The following is a 16,968-nucleotide window of genomic DNA, read 5'->3' as shown; positions in this document are numbered from 1 at the left end:
ACGATATGTGGTTAATACGATAATTTGGCAACGCTGGGCCCATTATCCTTTTTTTATTCCTGTTTGTCCCTTTTTTTTTTTTTGTGGGTGTTTATCACGAGGCGGCCATCAAACTTACACAGAAAGAAAGAAAAACTCCCGTACCTATTTATCCTTTTATCTTCTTCCTGTCTTCTTTTTTTCCTTTATTTTTACAAACTTACGCAGAAAGAAAGAAAAAATCTCCCTTACCTATTTATCCTTTTATCTTATTCCTGTCTTCTTTTTTTCCTTTATTTTTACAAACTTACGCAGAAAGAAAGAAAAAATCTCCCTAACCTATTTTTCCTTTTATTTTATTCCTGTCTTTTCTTTTTTCCTTTTTTTTTACAAACTTACACAAAAAGAAAGAAAAACTCCCGTACCTATTTATCCTTTTATTTTATTCCTTTCTTTTCTTTTTTTCCTTTATTTTTACAAACTTACACAAAAAGAAAGAAAAACTCCCGTACCCATTTATCCTTTTATCTTATTCCTGTCTTTTCTTTATTTCCTTTATTTTTACAAACTTAAACAAAAAGAAAGAAAAAAAACTCCCGTACCCATTTATCCTTTTATCTTCTTCCTGTCTTCTTTTTTTCCTTTATTTTTACAAACTTAAACAAAAAGAAAGAAAAAAAACTCCCGTACCCATTTATCCTTTTATCTTCTTCCTGTCTTCTTTTCTTCCTTTATTTTTACAAACTTACACAGAAAGAAAGAAAAAATCTCCCTAACCTATTTTTCCTTTTATTTTATTCCTGTCTTCTTTTTCTTCCTTTTTTTTACAAACTTACAGAGAAGGAAGAAAAAGCTCCTCACCCACTCATTCCTCTTTTTCTTTTTATGTCTTTCCTTTTTTTTATTTCATGTTCTTTTTTTTTCAATCTTACAGAGAATGAAGAAAAAAATACGCTACCTATTTCTTTTTTTCTTTTTTTTCTTTCTTTTCTTTTTTTCAAATTTACAGAAACAATCCCTTTTCTAGTCCTCCCTTTTCTTTTCTTTTTCTTTCCCTTTTTTCTTTTTTTTCATTTTCTTTTTTTTCCAAATTTGCAAAGAAAGGAAAAAAGATCCCTTACCTATTCCTACTTTTCTTATTATTTTCCGTCTTTCATTTTTCATTTTTCATTTTCTTTTTCCAAATTTACAGAGAAAGGATAAAACTCTCCTACCTATTCCTCTTTTCTCTTTCATTTCTGTCTTTCCTTTTGTTTTATTTTTCCTTTTTTCCTTTTTTTTCAAACTTATACAAGAATTAAACGAATTCTCTTCCTATCCCTCCTTTTATCTTTTTATTCTGTTTTCTTTCTCTCTTTCCTCTTTTCCTTTTCTTCAGGCTTACAAAAAGGAAAAATCCCCTATTTAGTTCTTTAATCTTTTATTTGGCTTATTTTTTTCTCTTTCCTTTCCTCCTTTTTTACCCTTTTATTTTTATTTTTTATTATCGTACCACACTTGTGAAAAATCGAGGGGATATAATTATTATTTTCAAGACTCGACAGGCAATACTGCTCCAACGCTGGGAATGAATATGATAATTTTTCCTTTTAATGAGAAAAGTTCAATTATCGCGACAATCGTTTTGCTTTATAATGAGAAAATCAAGCGAGGGATCCGGGAAATTATTTTGTTAGCATTGATTGCACGCGATAATTCAGCCGCCATTTCAATCGTACAACAACTTTATAAACTTGAAATTAATTATGATTCCCGACGCGGCGTGGTTCACCTTTATTGGCACCAGAACAGCAAACAGCTTCATGTGTTGATAATCATTCTTGTCTCGGCTTGAAGCAATTTTATTAATATTAGGACAGTAAGCAGCTTGATGTGTTGAGTTATCATTCTTGTTGCGGCTTGAAGCACTTTTTATTAATATTAGGACAGTAGGCAGCTTGCACCACCTCTATTAAATTATTATTATTATTACTTTTTATTTATTAGGTCATGAGGGGTCTTTGTGGTGCAGTGGTTAGCACACTCGGCTCACAACCGAGAGCCCGGGTTCGATTCCCGGGGGGAGTGGAAAAATTTGGGCGGCTTTTCCGATACCCTACGCCCATGTCCACCCAGCAGTGAATGGGTACCAGGTATTAATCGGGGGTTGTGTCCCGTCTCCTGGGATCTGTTCCCTTCTCCTATAATTCCTTCCCCTTCTGTCTCTCTCCGGCATATGACCACAGATGTTGCGCCGACAAAACGAAACTTTCCAACTATTAGGTTCTGCCTTTAGCGCCGGTTGGCTTTTCTTGAGGGGCCTCTTGGACGACCCCAGCCCGTTAGTGGCGCAGGCGAATTTGATTTATAGTGGCTGCCGTGATGTATGACTCCTGCTTGGCCCATGCTGCCCCCCGGTGCTCCACTTGAACGAAGTCGCTGAAGTTAGAGTTAATTTAAGACCTGGGCAGCATTTTTATTTTTATTTTTTATTTATTTTTTTTTTACTTTTTTTACAGCAGAGGAGTCAGTTCAAGGGCATAAAAAAAGGTAACAAATGAAAGTATCTGGGTAATCTGCCGCCACTGCGCGATAGTTTATAAAAATCAGCGTGTTTCCGTAGGACTCGAACCTTGGTACACGGGCTCACCACGTCCAGACCCTGACCACTCAGCCACCACCTCCCCCTTTGTTAGCATTAGTATAGCAGGATATATGATGCAGTGAACTCTCTAGGAAAACTAATATTCATCATCATCATCATTTAGTATTAACGACGATCTTATAATATCGCGACTTACATTTGCTAAGAGTCGTATTACAAGACATCTCGCCGCCCAAGAACACCTATTTTGACAAGGCTTTCGCAGGAGTTGTGGGCATTTCCAGGAGTAGTTTCATGACCCTGGTGGTAGTGTGACCCTTCTTCTGTACCCTGAGCCTAAAAAACACTCATTAGAACCCAACTGACCCCCTCTTTGACCTTTAGTAATAGCTGATGTGAGAAGGGAAAGTGTCTTGAAATACCAGCCTAAATGTCAAACGTCTTACTCACAGGTGCCAGATTATCGTACTTTATATATTTTTTAATTAAACCGCTAAAACAACGAGCCCATCATATATCGTATTGCTTATCATATCAACTGTGATCATATATAGTTTCTTTCCCTTTGTTACATTACTAACAAACTCAGGTCATCACATCTTTAACATGTTGTATTTTCCATTCGTGTTGTTATTTTGTACAAGGACAAATATACAAGTTTGACGATGAAAGCAAGTTACCTGAGAATATTCCATTTTTTTATTATATTTTTTCTATGATTTCTGAGTATAACAATAACATTCTCCTCCTCTTCCTTCTCCTCTTCTTCCTCCTCCTCTACTTCCACTCGTCTCCTCTTCCAGTCACTCCCCTTAACGATAGGCATTTTTCTTTTTCTCCCTTCTTATATTCATTTCTTCCTTCCTCTCCAGTTTTTACCTTTTCGTCATCCCTTCTTTTTTCCTCTTCCCTTTCCATCCTTCCTCTCCTTAACATTCTCTATTGCTTCCCATCTATTCCTCCTCGTCCCCATCCTCTTCCTCCTTGTTCTTCTCGTCTTCTTTATCTTCATCTTGCCGCCTCCTTCCCTCCATCTGTTCCTTTCTCCTCTATTTACTTTCCTCCAACATCCATTTCATCTATGCTCTCCACTCTGGTTTTCTGTCCTTTTCCCCTTCGTTACGTTCACTTTTCCCTCAATCCTTCATCCCTCACGCCCTATGCTGACTCTACTCTCACTCTTACATATCAGAATACAGACAACACAAAGAAACGAGTGAGTAAATTGAGTAAGAATATGAGTGAGTGAGTGAGTGAGGGAAGGGAGTAGCAGTATTTCTGGAGCTGCAGGAAAGTGAGTGGATGAAGAGAAATGCAAGTGAAGGAAAATATAAAATGAAAGAGAGGAAGGAAAATCGAGATGCGTTTTATTTCCGACGAGTTGAGGATGAGAGAGAGAGAGAGAGAGAGAGAGAGAGAGAGAGAGAGAGAGAGAGAGAGAGAGAGAGAGAGAGAGAGAGAGAGAGAGAGAGAGAGAGAGAGGAAAAAAGAGAATTAAAATGCGAAAAACGGATAAATGAGGGAAAATAAAATCGTGGACAAGTGGATCTGGAGAAGACATGAGGCGGTGACCCTACCCCCCTCTCTCTCTCTCTCTCTCTCTCTCTCTCTCTCTCGCTCTCGCTTTCGCTCTCTCTCTCTTTATTTTTATTCTCTCTCTCAGGTTGAATCTATCTTTAGCTCTTCTCCTATTTCTCCTCCTCCTCCTCCTCCTCCTCTTCCTCCTCCATCTACTCATCCTTTTCCCCTCTTTTGTTTTTTTTCCTTAACGTACACTCGCAATGTTTTTTTTTTCTTTATTTAATGATGGTTAACCTTTTTTATATTTTTGTTACATTAATCTTATTTTACTTCTGACCTGTTGGCTGATTGCTTAAGTGAATGGTTCAGGGATTGGTCTACTGTAGTTTTTTTTTTATTTGTTTATTTATTCACTTCTTGTTTTCATATCTGCACAGAAGGTAACACAATCCGTTTTCTTTCATTCACAGAAGTCATCCCCTTGAGCGAGAACTTCGACGCTGACTGTGAGTATTGATTTTATTTGTGTATGTATTACTACCCGCCTACACACACACACACACACACACACACACCTCACCTGGATTATAAATTGTCAGGTGAAGGCATGCCATCTCTACTCTAACTTTCTCTTCCTATTTCACTTTTACTCTCTCTCTCTCTCTCTCTCTCTCTCCATATATATGTATTTCCTTTCCCTTATTCCTATTCACGATTCTTATATATTTCCCAGTTCGTTTATCTCCTCCTCTCATCTCCCACTTATCTCTCTCTCAACTTATCTCTTTTTTCCTCCTCTTCCCCTCATTTTCCTCCTTTTCCTCGCTCCTTATCTTGTCTCTCCACTTTCATCCAGTTTATTTTCTTTCATTTTGTTCCTATTTTCTCTCTTTCCTTCGCATCATCCACCGTACTCTCTCTCTCTCTCTCTCTCTCTCCCAAGACGCCCCTGAAGCTCTTAAAGTTTCTCCCTGGGTGTTTTAGTTCAAATTTTTGGAAGGAAGAAATTCAGACCAATACCATATTTCAGGCTGCTTCCTCCTCCCTTCCCTTGCCTCGCCTCCTCCTCCTTCGTTGCTTCTTTACTTCTTTGCCTTGCCTTTCCTACGTCTTCCTTCCTTCCTTCCTCGCTTCCCATGCCTTGCTTCCTTCTTTCCCCCCTTCTTTCCACCTTTATCTCGCTTTGCTTCCTTCTTTCTCTCGCCTTTCCTTCTTCCCTTCTTCCTTCTATTCCGCTTCCTCCTTCCTTCATCTTCTTTCCTTTGCCTCTTTTCTTTTCCTCTACCTTCTCCTTCCTTCCTTCTCTCACCATTCCTCCATCTTCCTTACTTCATTCCTTGCCTAGTTTTGCTTATTTCTTTCCTTCCTTCCTTCCCTTGATATTTTTCTCTTCCTTCCTTCTCTTACCTTACCTCCTTTCTTCCATCCTTCTCTCGCCTTTCCTCCGTCTTTCTTCATTCTCTCTCCTTCCCTCCCTCTTGCTTCCTTCCTCCCTTCCCTTGCCTTACCTCCTTCTTCATTCCCTCCTCCCTTCCCTCCCCTTTCCTCCGTTTTCCTTCCACACTTCTCCAGTTCTCTCTCCTTTACTTTCTATATATTCTCCTCCTCTCCTTCATTCTCCTTTCGTTTTATGTTCTCTCTTCATCTTCTCCTCTGATATATTCTCCTCTTGATATATTCTCCTCTCCTTTCCTACCTTCACTTCTCAAATCCTCTCCTCTCTTCCTCTCTCTTTCCTTTCCTCCTCCTCCTCCTCCTCCTCTTCCTTATCTTCTTCACCTTGTCCAAACTCTTTCCTTCAACCTCTCCTTTATCGCCTTCATCTTTTCCTCTTTATCCTCCTTTACTCTCTTCTTCTCTCCTCTCCTCTGCTCACCTTTAGTCATCTTCCAAAAAGTTTCCTCCTACCTGTGAGTGTGTGTGTGTGTGTGTGTGTGTGTGTGTGTGTGTGTGTGTGTGTGTGTGTGTGTGTGATTTTTGCCTTCATGAATCGACTGTAATGGAAAAAAAAAGAACAAGGAAGTGAAGAGGAAATAGGACAAGTGTTAATGAGGTAATGGTGAGAGAGAGAGAGAGAGAGAGAGAGAGAGAGAGAGAGAGAGAGAGAGAGAGAGAGAGAGAGAGAGAGAGAGAGAGAGAGAGAGAGAGAGAGAATATTGTTATTGTTCTTATTGGTGGTGGTCAAGGCGTTATTGGGGGCGATATTGAGAGGGAGGCAAGGCTTAGTTCGCAAGTGGCCACAGTGGTAGAAGGAAGTAAAGATAGGGAGGTGATGATGGTGGTCGTGATGGGAACAAGAGAAGAAAGGAAGGATAAGCTTGGTGATGATAGTAGCGAGGAAAACTGTCCGAGAGCTGATGAAGATAATGGGAAAAGGGAAAGATAGGGAGGGAAAATGTGTTGGGGAGAGGAAAAGAAATAGAGGAAAAGCGTATTGCTGTTAGTTGCTGTAGCGTCGATATTGGTTGGGGTCGTGGTGGTGGTGGTAGGGTAGCTGAGAAAGGGTAGTGAAAAGAAGAGAGGAAGCAGGTGATACTATTGGTGATGGTGGTGGTGATAGCGCTGTAGATGGTGATGATGGTAGGGGTTTTAGCAATAGAAGAAATAATGGTAGTAATAGTGATTTTGCATGTGGTGGTTCTGGTGGAAAAGGAGGTAGTGGGAGTGGTGGTCGTGTTGGTGGTGGTAGTCCTAGAAAGAATGGTGGTGGTAGTGAGTTAGATGGTGGTGATGATGGTGTTCGTAGAGGTGCAGCAGAGGTGGTGGTGGAAGAAGTAGTAGTAGTAGTAGTAGTAGTAGTAATAGTTGTAGTAGTAGAAATAGTAGCAAGTAATAGCAAGAGGAGAGTATTAAGACACCTATCCAACCGAAATTGACCTCACTTTTGGCCACTCATCTATACATTCTTATTGGGGCAGTGATTAGCGGGCTTTTTTTTCTTAATCATTATCCTTTTGCCCTTGAGCTGCTTCCTTTACTGTAAAAAAATTGTAGTAGTAGTAGTGGTAGTAGTAGTAATAGTAGTAGTTGTAGTAGTAACAGTAGTGGTGGTGCTGGTGTTCAAAGGGTGAGGAATGAACACGATCAGGTGGGCCTCTCAGGTGAACGAGCGACTGGAGTGTTATTGTTGTGTTCGCCTGTCGCGGGGAGAGGCGAGGAGAGGCGCGGAGATTAAGAGTGAGAGGGAGAGGGAAGGCGAGGGTGTGAAAGAGAGGGAGAGGAAGGCCGAGGGTGTTGGAGAGGGAGAGGGAGAGGGTGCGGGTTAGGATGAGAGGGTGAGGACACTGGCGTTGACTCGTATAGAGTGAGAAAAGTCGAGAGAGAGAGAGAGAGAGAGAGAGAGAGAGAGAGAGAGAGAGAGAGAGAGAGAGAGAGAGAGAGAGAGAGAGAGAGAGAGAGAGAGAGAGAGAGAGAGAGAGAGAGAGAGAGAGAGAGAGAGAGAGAGAGAGAGAAAAAATAAGAGAAACGGAGAGTTGTAAAGACGTGGAAACAGATGATAGAGAGATATATTAACAGAGAGAGAGAGAGAGAGAGAGAGAGAGAGAGAGAGAGAGAGAGAGAGAGAGAGAGAGAGAGAGAGAGAGAGAGAGAGAGAGAGAAACTGCGTTAGATCGACAGCAATAACAAAAACAACAACAGCAAGAGAGAGCGAGGGAAAAAAAATAGGCATTCCATTTTTTATTTTCATCTCAAACTAAAATAACGTGAAACATGTATCATTAATTGGTCGACATTTCAACCCATTTAAAAAGTGATGAAGGGTGTTGCGTTTCGCCCCCCCCCCTCCCCCCTTAACCCTCTCCCCCTCCCTCTCCCCATCATTTTTAATTCCCAAACCTTTAACGCTTATTTTTTTCCATATCAAATCTGGGTCGCATTAAATTAAGCCGTAAAAAAAGTGTTCGCGCGAGTCGTTTTTTCGTCACTCCGCTCTTTAATATTCGCCAGACAAATGTTGCCTCGGTTTGGATATTCATTCATGCTATTTAGTTTTTTTCTCTCCTTTTCACTGTTTTCTTCCAGATGTTTATATTCTTTCCTTTTCACTGTTTTCTTCCAGATGTTTATATTCTTTCCTTTTCACTGTTTTCTTCCAGATGTTTATATTCTTTCCTTTTCACTGTTTTCTTCCAGATGTTTATATTCTTTCCTTTTCACTGTTTTCTTCCAGATGTTTATATTCTTTCCTTTTCACTGTTTTCTTCCAGATGTTTATATTCTTTCCTTTTCACTGTTTTCTACCAGATGTTTATATTCTTTCCTTTTCACTGTTTTCTTCCAGATGTTTATATTCTTTCCTTTTCACTGTTTTCTTCCAGATGTTTATATTCTCTCCTTTTCACTGTTTTCTTCCAGATGTTTATATTCTTTCCTTTTCACTGTTTTCTTCCAGATGTTTATATTCTTTCCTTTTCACTGTTTTCTTCCAGATGTTTATATTCTTTCCTTTTCACTGTTTTCTTCCAGATGTTTATATTCTCTCCTTTTCACTGTTTTCTTCCAGATGTTTATATTCTCTCCTTTTCACTGTTTTCTTCCAGATGTTTATATTCTTTCCTTTTCACTGTTTTCTTCCAGATGTTTATATTCTTTCTTTTTCACTGTTTTCTTCCAGATGTTTATATTCTTTCCTTTTCACTGTTTTCTTCCAGATGTTTATATTCTTTCCTTTTCACTGTTTTCTTCCAGATGTTTATATTCTTTCCTTTTCACTGTTTTCTTCCAGATGTTTATATTCTTTCTTTTTCACTGTTTTCTTCCGGATGTTTATATTCTTTCTTTTTCACTGTTTTCTTCCAGATGTTTATATTCTTTCTTTTTCACTGTTTTCTTCCGGATGTTTATATTCTTTCCTTTTCACTGTTTTCTTCCAGATGTTTATATTCTTTCCTTTTCACTGTTTTCTTCCAGATGTTTATATTCTTTCCTTTTCACTGTTTTCTTCCAGATGTTTATATTCTTTCCTTTTCACTGTTTTCTTCCAGATGTTTATATTCTTTCCTTTTCACTGTTTTCTTCCAGATGTTTATATTCTTTCCTTTTCACTGTTTTCTTCCAGATGTTTATATTCTTTCCTTTTCACTGTTTTCTTCCAGCAGTTTATTTATTTTTCTTCTCAGGGTTTTTTTTTCAGTTTTCTTCCATCATTTTTTTTTCTTTGTTTTATTCTCGTTTTTTTTTCACTGTTTTCTTCCAGCGGTTTATTTTTTTTTCACTGTTTTCTTCCAACAGGTGTATTTTTCGCTGGTGTCTTTTATGTATTAGGATTTTTTTATTTTCTTTCATTTTTAAAACGCTCTGCTAAGTCTTGTTTCGTCGTTTGGATTTTTTTTATTCCTGTCATTTATTTATTTATTTATTTGTTTTCTTCCAGCAGATTTTTCTAATGTTTTCTTCTTTTTACTTCCGCGTCGATATCATGATGCAAGTCCATTTCTACATTTTACTTTTATATCTTTGTTTATTTTATTCGTCTTTTTAATTCGTCGATTGTCCCTCACTCATTTATAATTTCCTCGTCTATATATATTTTTTTCCTCGTATAATGACAAGGTTTCTGCTTTCTCTTATTCGTATTTTTCCATCGGTTATTTCTCCCTCTCTCTCTCTTTTCCCCCACTCTCTGTAATTGTTTTTTCTTCGTGTGATTTATTTTTATTCCTTTCGCAACTCCTCGGCGTTTCTCTTTGAGCTCGCCCACTGAGGACTCGAAGCAAGAAGGTGATGACTCGGGGCGAAGATTGCGAGGCGTTTGAGTCACGTTCTTAACTCTCGACTCCTCCGGTACACCCTCTTGGCTTTCTAAAATATTTCCTCGGCACAAAGATGCTCCGATGTTTTTTTTTATATATTTCCTGACACACACTGGTGCACCTCGCTGAGCCTGCACACCATTACACTGATGACACTTTACCTGGTACATTTTTTTATCAACCTGAATTATTTGCTTCTTTATCATCACTTTGGGTCGTATTTTACAACATTTCGTCGCCCAAGTTCACATATCTGATGAGGTTTTCGTATGAGTTGAGGTCATTTCCAGAAGTAGCTTTATGACCCTGTTGGTAGTTTGACCCTTCTTCTGTACCATGAACCTGAAACACTTTTTTATCAATCTGAATTATTTACTTCCTCATTATCACTTTGGGTCGTATTTTAAAACATTTCGTCGCCCAAGTTCACATATTTGACAAGGCTTTCGTATGAGTTGAGGTCATTTCCAGGAGTAGTTTTATAACCGTGTTGGTAGTTTGACCTTTCTTCTGTACCATGAACCTGAAGAAACACTCATAAGAACCCGACTGTCCAACTCTTTGACCTTTAGAAATAGCTTACGTGAGAAGCGGAAGTGTATGATACCGATCTTTATCTGGTTCACTTTTTCCGTTATTCGCGGGTGTATATATATTTTTTTTTGGAACTGTTAATCCGTAAGGGGAAGGGGAGAGGAAGAGAAAAAGGGAATGATGGGGAGGGGCGGAAGGGAAACGTGAGGCAAGAAAAGAAGCAATGGATACAGAGACAAGTTGAAGGTTGGGTAAAGGGTATAATTTGTCACATTTATTCTAGTTAATGATAAGCCTTGTTTCTCAGACACGCTTTCTGGTACACTATTTTGTCCGTTGAACTTTTACCTTCTACACCTTGCATCTGTTGAACGCCGCCGCCGCCTCCTCCTTGGCGACGCAACGCTATACAGATTAATTAATTTCTCTTTATTTTTTTTATTACCTCTTTTCGGTTTCACTTTTCCCTATATCCCTATATTTTGTTGTGTCTTTAGTTTGTTTTATGATTTTCTGTCAAAATTTTCAATACTCATTTTTTTTATTTGGTGACTAATTTGCGGCATATATTTACGTAGTAGTTTTCGTTAAAATTGTGTTTTTTCGTATAGAAGTCCTCGGCAGACCGTATTGGCTATGCACGCAGCGCCACACTCGACCACCCGGAGAACTGTCTTGGGGAGCTCCGATTCAGTTTTCCAACCGGATGCCAACGAGAACACAAACAAGTTCATATGTAGCAAAAACTTATTTAGAGGTAATGGTAAAGACTGAATAACTGCATATTAGTATATTGCCACAACATGAATGGTTTACATTGTTCACGAGTGGTTACTTGGGTAAAGCGTCGCCGTTGCCATGGTGAAGCACGCGGGGTCCCCTAGCGGCTAAGAGGCGAACTGATAGCCAATACGGTCTACACACACACACACACACACACACACACACACACACACACACACACACACACACACGAGCGTAGCTAATTTCCATTACATCACATTAAGGTAAATGCTCACAAACACACCGATATAAATGAAACGCGGATGCTGATTCCCGCAGACTTTTCACAAAAAAATCTACAAATAGTTTTCAGTTCCGTTTTGGTTTCGGACAGAGTTGAAATTAATGTTTTTTTTTAATGAAAGAAAGAAAGGAAGGGAAAAAGGGAGAGTAAAGCAGAAGGAACAAACAGCTTGAAGAGTAGAATAGGGAAAGCTGGAACGGACTGAGGAGGATGGAGAGTGAAAAAAAGAAAGAAAAATATATAGAAACGCTGGAGAGTACGAAAAGGGGAGGGGAGGTAAGGGAGAAAGGGTAACAAAGGTGAAGCTACGAACGTTAAAAAAGGGAAAGGCCGGAAGAAATTTGAAGACTACGAAAAAAAGAGAAGCGAAAAAAGGGAAATGGGGAAATGTTAAAAAAAAAGTGTGTAAGGAAAAGAAGAGAAGGCTTGAGAGTAGAGAAAGAAGAAGTGAGGTAAAAGGAAAACGGGAAAAGATAAGTAAAGGAAAAAGTAGGAAAAGGAGAGAAAGATAATTTGAGGAGTAAGGGAAAAGGAGAGGAGGGGAAAACATGAAGATGTGAAGGGAGGGAAACGTGGGACAAGAAACGAAGAGAAAAATACATAATACAAAGAGGAGAAGTGGGGTAAAACAGGGAAGAAAGGGTAATAGAGGAAAGGGTAGAGAAGGGAAAGAAGAGAAAGATCAGAGACGATTCGAAGAGGAGGAAGAAAGGAAAATACGTATACGAAGAAAAACTTGTGATCAGAATATATAGAACAAAGAGAAGAAGAGAGGTAAGAGAAACAGAGAATAAAAGGTAATAGAGGAAAGGGTAAGGAAAAGAAAGAGACAATTTGAAGAGTGAGGGGAAGGGGAGAGGAAGAGAAAAAAGGGAATGATGGGAAGGGACGGAAGGGAAACGTGAGGCAAGAAAAAGAAGCGATGGATATAGAGACAAGTTGAAGGTTGGGTAAAGGGTGCGGGAGGGAGGAAGGGACAGGTTGAAAGGCTGTAACAAGGGGAAGGAAAGGGAGGGAGAAAGGGAGTGTGACAGAGTGAATATTGATGTCTCTAAGCCGTTTGACAGTGATGGGAGCGTAAGGGGGGTGGGGGTGATGGTACAGGGGGGGAGTCTGGGGAGGGGTGTTAGTGTTGGGAACGGGGAAGGACGGGGGGAAGGGTCTTGACGAAGGAGGGAAAGAATAACACTGTGTACCTTTAGCTCTACTGTGTGTGTGTGTGTGTGTGGTAGAGGTCGTGGGGTACTTTGCTCATGTGTTTGTAATGTTTGAGTAAAAGTTTGGTTATGTAAATACTATAAAGAAAAAAATAGTAAAGTGTGTTGATTTATTATATGGAACTAGACAGCGCGGGCGTGGCGTATTAAGATTAGGTAATTAAAAAAGCGGTACTTGGTTACTAATGTTCTGAACAGCTTTTTAATTCTAAGTAGTTTAAAGAGAAACGAAAGTGGATGGAATGATGTGGATGACAGACACTAAATGGAATAATGAACGCGAACTAAAGCAAGTGAAAAACAAGAACAGTGAAGAAGAAAAAAAGTAAACTACCAATAAGAGAGATGATGAGAGGACAGACACGAGCAAAGAACAGGAAGTGAAAAGGTCAAGGACTCTGAATGATGGAAAGTAAAAAGAGTAAATTAGCTATATGAGGGACGGTGTGAGGAGTAAGTAAGTCAGTGAGTCAGTGAGTTAGTGAGGGATTAATGGAAAGAAAAGTGAGCATAAAGTGGAATTCAAATTTGAGGTCGCAAGGAGAGGAACGAGGGGGATAAAAATACTGAAGGATAACACGTAAAGAAAACGATCTATCAGTAAGAGGGACGATGCAAGGAGTAAATGAGAGAGGGATGCTGAGGAATGAAGGGAGTGGAAAGAAAAGAGAGTATAGAGTGGAATACAAATTTGAGGTAGCAAGGAGAGGAACGAGGGGGATAAAAATACTGAAGGATAACACATAAAGAAAACGATCTATCAGTAAGAGGGACAATGCAAGGAGTAAATGAGAGAGGGGTGATGAAGGATGAAGTGAGTAGAGGCGAGAATGAAGAAGAATACAAAAATGAGAAAGCGATATGAGGGAAGAGAATGACAAGGACACTGAAAGATAAAAAAATAAAGAGTGAACTGGAAACAAATGGATGAATTGAGGAATGAGAGAGTGAGTGATACCGAGGGATTAAGTTAGAGAGAGAAAAAAAAGAATGAGAGAGATATAAAAATGAAAAGGCGATTAGAGGAACGAGAAGGAAACGAACACTGAAGGACTAAAACTGCACAGAATGAAATAGCAATAGGAGGAATGATGCGAGGAATGAAAGAGTGAGACATGCCGAGGGATGAAGTTAGAGAGAAAAAAAAAGAATGACGAAGGATATAAAAATGAGAAGGCGATGAGGGGAACGAGAAGGAAACGAACACTGAAGGACTAAAACTGCACAGAATGAAATAGCAATAAGAGGAATGATGCGAGGAATGAAAGAGTGAGACATGCCGAGGGATGAAGATAGAGAGAGAAAAGCGAATGAAGAAGAATATAAAAATGAGAAGGCGATGAGAGGAACGAGAAGGAAACGAACACTGAAGGACTAAAACTACACAATGAAATAGCAATAAGAGGAATGATGCGAGGAATGAGAGAGTGAGTGATACCGAGGGATTAAGTTAGAGAGAGAAAAGCGAATGAAGAAGAATATAAAAATGAGAAGGCGATGAGAGAAACAAGAAGGAAACGAACACTGAAGGTTTAAAACTGCACAGAATGAACTAGCAATAAGAGGAATGATGCGAGGAATAAGTAAATGAGTCAGATTGATGGTGAGAGATGAAGTTACGGGGTGAAGAGAAGACGAAGAAGGATACAAAAAAGAAGGAGAGATGAAATATAAAGAAAACGAACTAGCGATAAGAAAATGATACAACCAGCGAGTGAGTAAATGAGTCAAGAGTGATGGTGATGGATGAAGTTACGGATAGAAGAGAGGACGAAGAGGGATACAGAAAAGAAGGAGAGAGGTGGAATATAAAGAAAACGAACTAGCGATAAGAAAATGATACAACCAGCGAGTGAGTAAATGAGTCAAGAGTGATGGTGAGGGACGAAATAACGGATAGAAGAGAGAATGAAAAAGGGTACAAAAATGAAGGAGATTTAAGAAGGATGAGAGCGATAACAAACACTGAAAGATGAAAACTAAAGAGAGCAAACTAGCAATAAGAAAATGATACAACGAGTGAGCGAGTGAGTGAGGGATGATGTAACGTGAAGGGAGGATGAAAAAGGGTACAAAAATGAAGGAGATTTAGGAAGGATGAGAGCGATAACAAACACTGAAAGATGAAAACTAAAGAGAGCAAAGTAGCAATAAGAAAATGATACAACGAGTGAGCGAGTGAGTGAGGGATGATGTAACGTGAAGGGAGGATGAAGTAGGCTGCAAAAAAGGCGGGTGATGAGAGAACCGAGAGAAGCAGGCAGCGAGTGAGTGCGTTCGTGAGTGAGTGCGTGGCCGGGAGTGAGAAGGATGCAGGCCTCTGTATCTCATCGCAACGCATTTAGAGTCGCCCGAAGCTACGTCAGGAAATCTAAAAATGTTGCCAGGCCATTAGTAAGAGGGGGGGAGGGAGGTAGAGGCGGGGGGACTGGAAGAGGGGAGGAAAGGTGGAGAGAGAGAGAGAGAGAGAGAGAGAGAGAGAGAGAGAGAGAGAGAGAGAGAGAGAGAGAGAGAGAGAGAGAGAGAGAGAGAGAAGGTTGACTATTCACGGGGAAAGTTGATAAGAATACAATTTTATGGAATTATATCCTCTACTAACACACAGAGAGAGAGAGAGAGAGAGAGAGAGAGAGAGAGAGAGAGAGAGAGAGAGAGAGAGAGAGAGAGAGAGAGAGAGAATGAGGTAAAACTGGTAACAAGGAAATAATTGAATCAAAGCTAAATGGAACAAAAAATAAAGAAAGTAATAATAAAAAAACTGCAATGAAATAAAATAAATGCTTAGTCTTATCTAAGTTATTTAATAAGTACAATGTTAAATGACAAGTAAATACATCATCTGTCCAACAAATATAAAGAAAATGTTAAGAAATACAATAAAACAATGGAAGCTCTCAAAATTCAAAACAAAATAGTCAGGAAATAAAAACAATAGGAAAAGATGACCTAAGCAAATGGAAACAAAGGAAAACAAGACTGATCAAAAAGACGAACCTTTCCTTTAGACAACAGAAAAAGAGGAGAAAGGAAACACGTGAATGCGAAGTGATCTGGAAGGCAAAACGAACGATAAAATATGTATGAGAGAGAGAGAGAGAGAGAGAGAGAGAGAGAGAGAGAGAGAGAGAGAGAGAGAGAGAGAGAGAGAGAGAGAGAGAGAGAGAGAGAGAGAGAGAGAGAATCCCCAGCTCTACCCTCGCTGCCCTTCTTCTTTTTCTCCATTTTTCTGCGCCCTTACCTAAGAATTTAAGTCTAAAATTCAAGGGACGAGGCGAGCGAAGGGGGGAGAAGAGGAGGAGGAAGAGGAGAAAGAGGAGGAGGAAGAGGAGGAAGAAGAAGAAGAAGAAGAAGAAGAAGAAGAAGAAAAAAAAAGAATAAGAAAAAGAACAAGAAGAGGAGGAGGAGGAGGAGGAGGAGGGAGGGAGGAGCAGGACGAGGAGGAGCAGGAGGAGGAGGAGCAGGAGGAGGAGGAGGAGGAGGACTAAATCTGAAATCTCCAGATATGTTACTGGGTTACAAGAAAACGTACACACACACACACACACACACACACACACACACACCACACACACACACACAAAAAAAAAATTGCCTTCTTCGGAAACTTTATTTATCTTTTACTTGCGTTTTTCTGTTGTCTGAGGATGATTTTTTTTAGTATATATTTTCCTCGCAACTTATTTTTTTTTTCGTCAACTTCCTATTCATTCCCCCTTTTATTTCAATCTTCCTTTTCCCCACTTTCTTGTACTTTTCTCCATTCTTTGGCCTATTCCACCTTTCCTTTTCTGTCCTATATTCATCATTTCTCCTTCCTTTCCTTTTTTATTTATTATTTTCCTCGCAAGTTCTTTTTTCATGTTTTATTCATCCTCAGCGTCCCATCCTTTTCCCCTTCCTTATCCCTTTTATTTCAGTTTTCCATTTTTTCACTTGCTGCTATTTTTTATTTTTATTTTCCTCGCTAGTTCTTTTTCGTCTTTTATTCTTCCTCAACTTCCTATCCTTTTCCACTTCCTTATCCCTTTTATTTAAATTTTCCATTTCTTCACTTTCTTTTACTTCTCTCGTCTTTCTCTTTTTTCTATATCCCAGTCTTTTCCTCTCCCATATCTCACATTCATTTCACAATATTTTCTATCTTATTTTCTTCAGCATCCCTTTCACTTCCTCTTCCCATCTTTATCATACTCTCATCCACTCTTCCTCTTCTTCCCTTTCTCTTCACTCTTTTCCCTTCATACCTCCCTTTCTCCTTTATTAATTTATCTTTCCTTTTTTCTCTCCCTCTACTATTTTCTCTCCTTTCCTTAAACTCCTCTTCCTCTCTGCTTCTTTCTCTCCTTCCCTCCC

The 16,968-nt window shown here is 39.3% G+C and overlaps 1 protein-coding gene across 1 annotated transcript in view; it reads left to right on the top strand.

Moving 5' to 3' along the window:
• The window catches only part of LOC126980723 (leucine-rich repeat neuronal protein 2-like), a 170,186-nt gene that overhangs the window by 26,967 nt on the left and 126,251 nt on the right, over positions 1–16,968 (top strand). Inside the window, exon 2 of the mRNA XM_050830999.1 lies at positions 4,555–4,590. The gene's annotated coding sequence lies outside the window, so the exon portion shown is untranslated. The remainder of the gene's footprint in view (positions 1–4,554; positions 4,591–16,968) is intronic.

The sequence above is a fragment of the Eriocheir sinensis genome, chromosome 45 (genome assembly GCF_024679095.1).
Source record: "Eriocheir sinensis breed Jianghai 21 chromosome 45, ASM2467909v1, whole genome shotgun sequence".
NCBI lineage: Eukaryota > Metazoa > Arthropoda > Malacostraca > Decapoda > Varunidae > Eriocheir > Eriocheir sinensis.
This window is presented reverse-complemented; position numbering and strand designations above follow the sequence as displayed.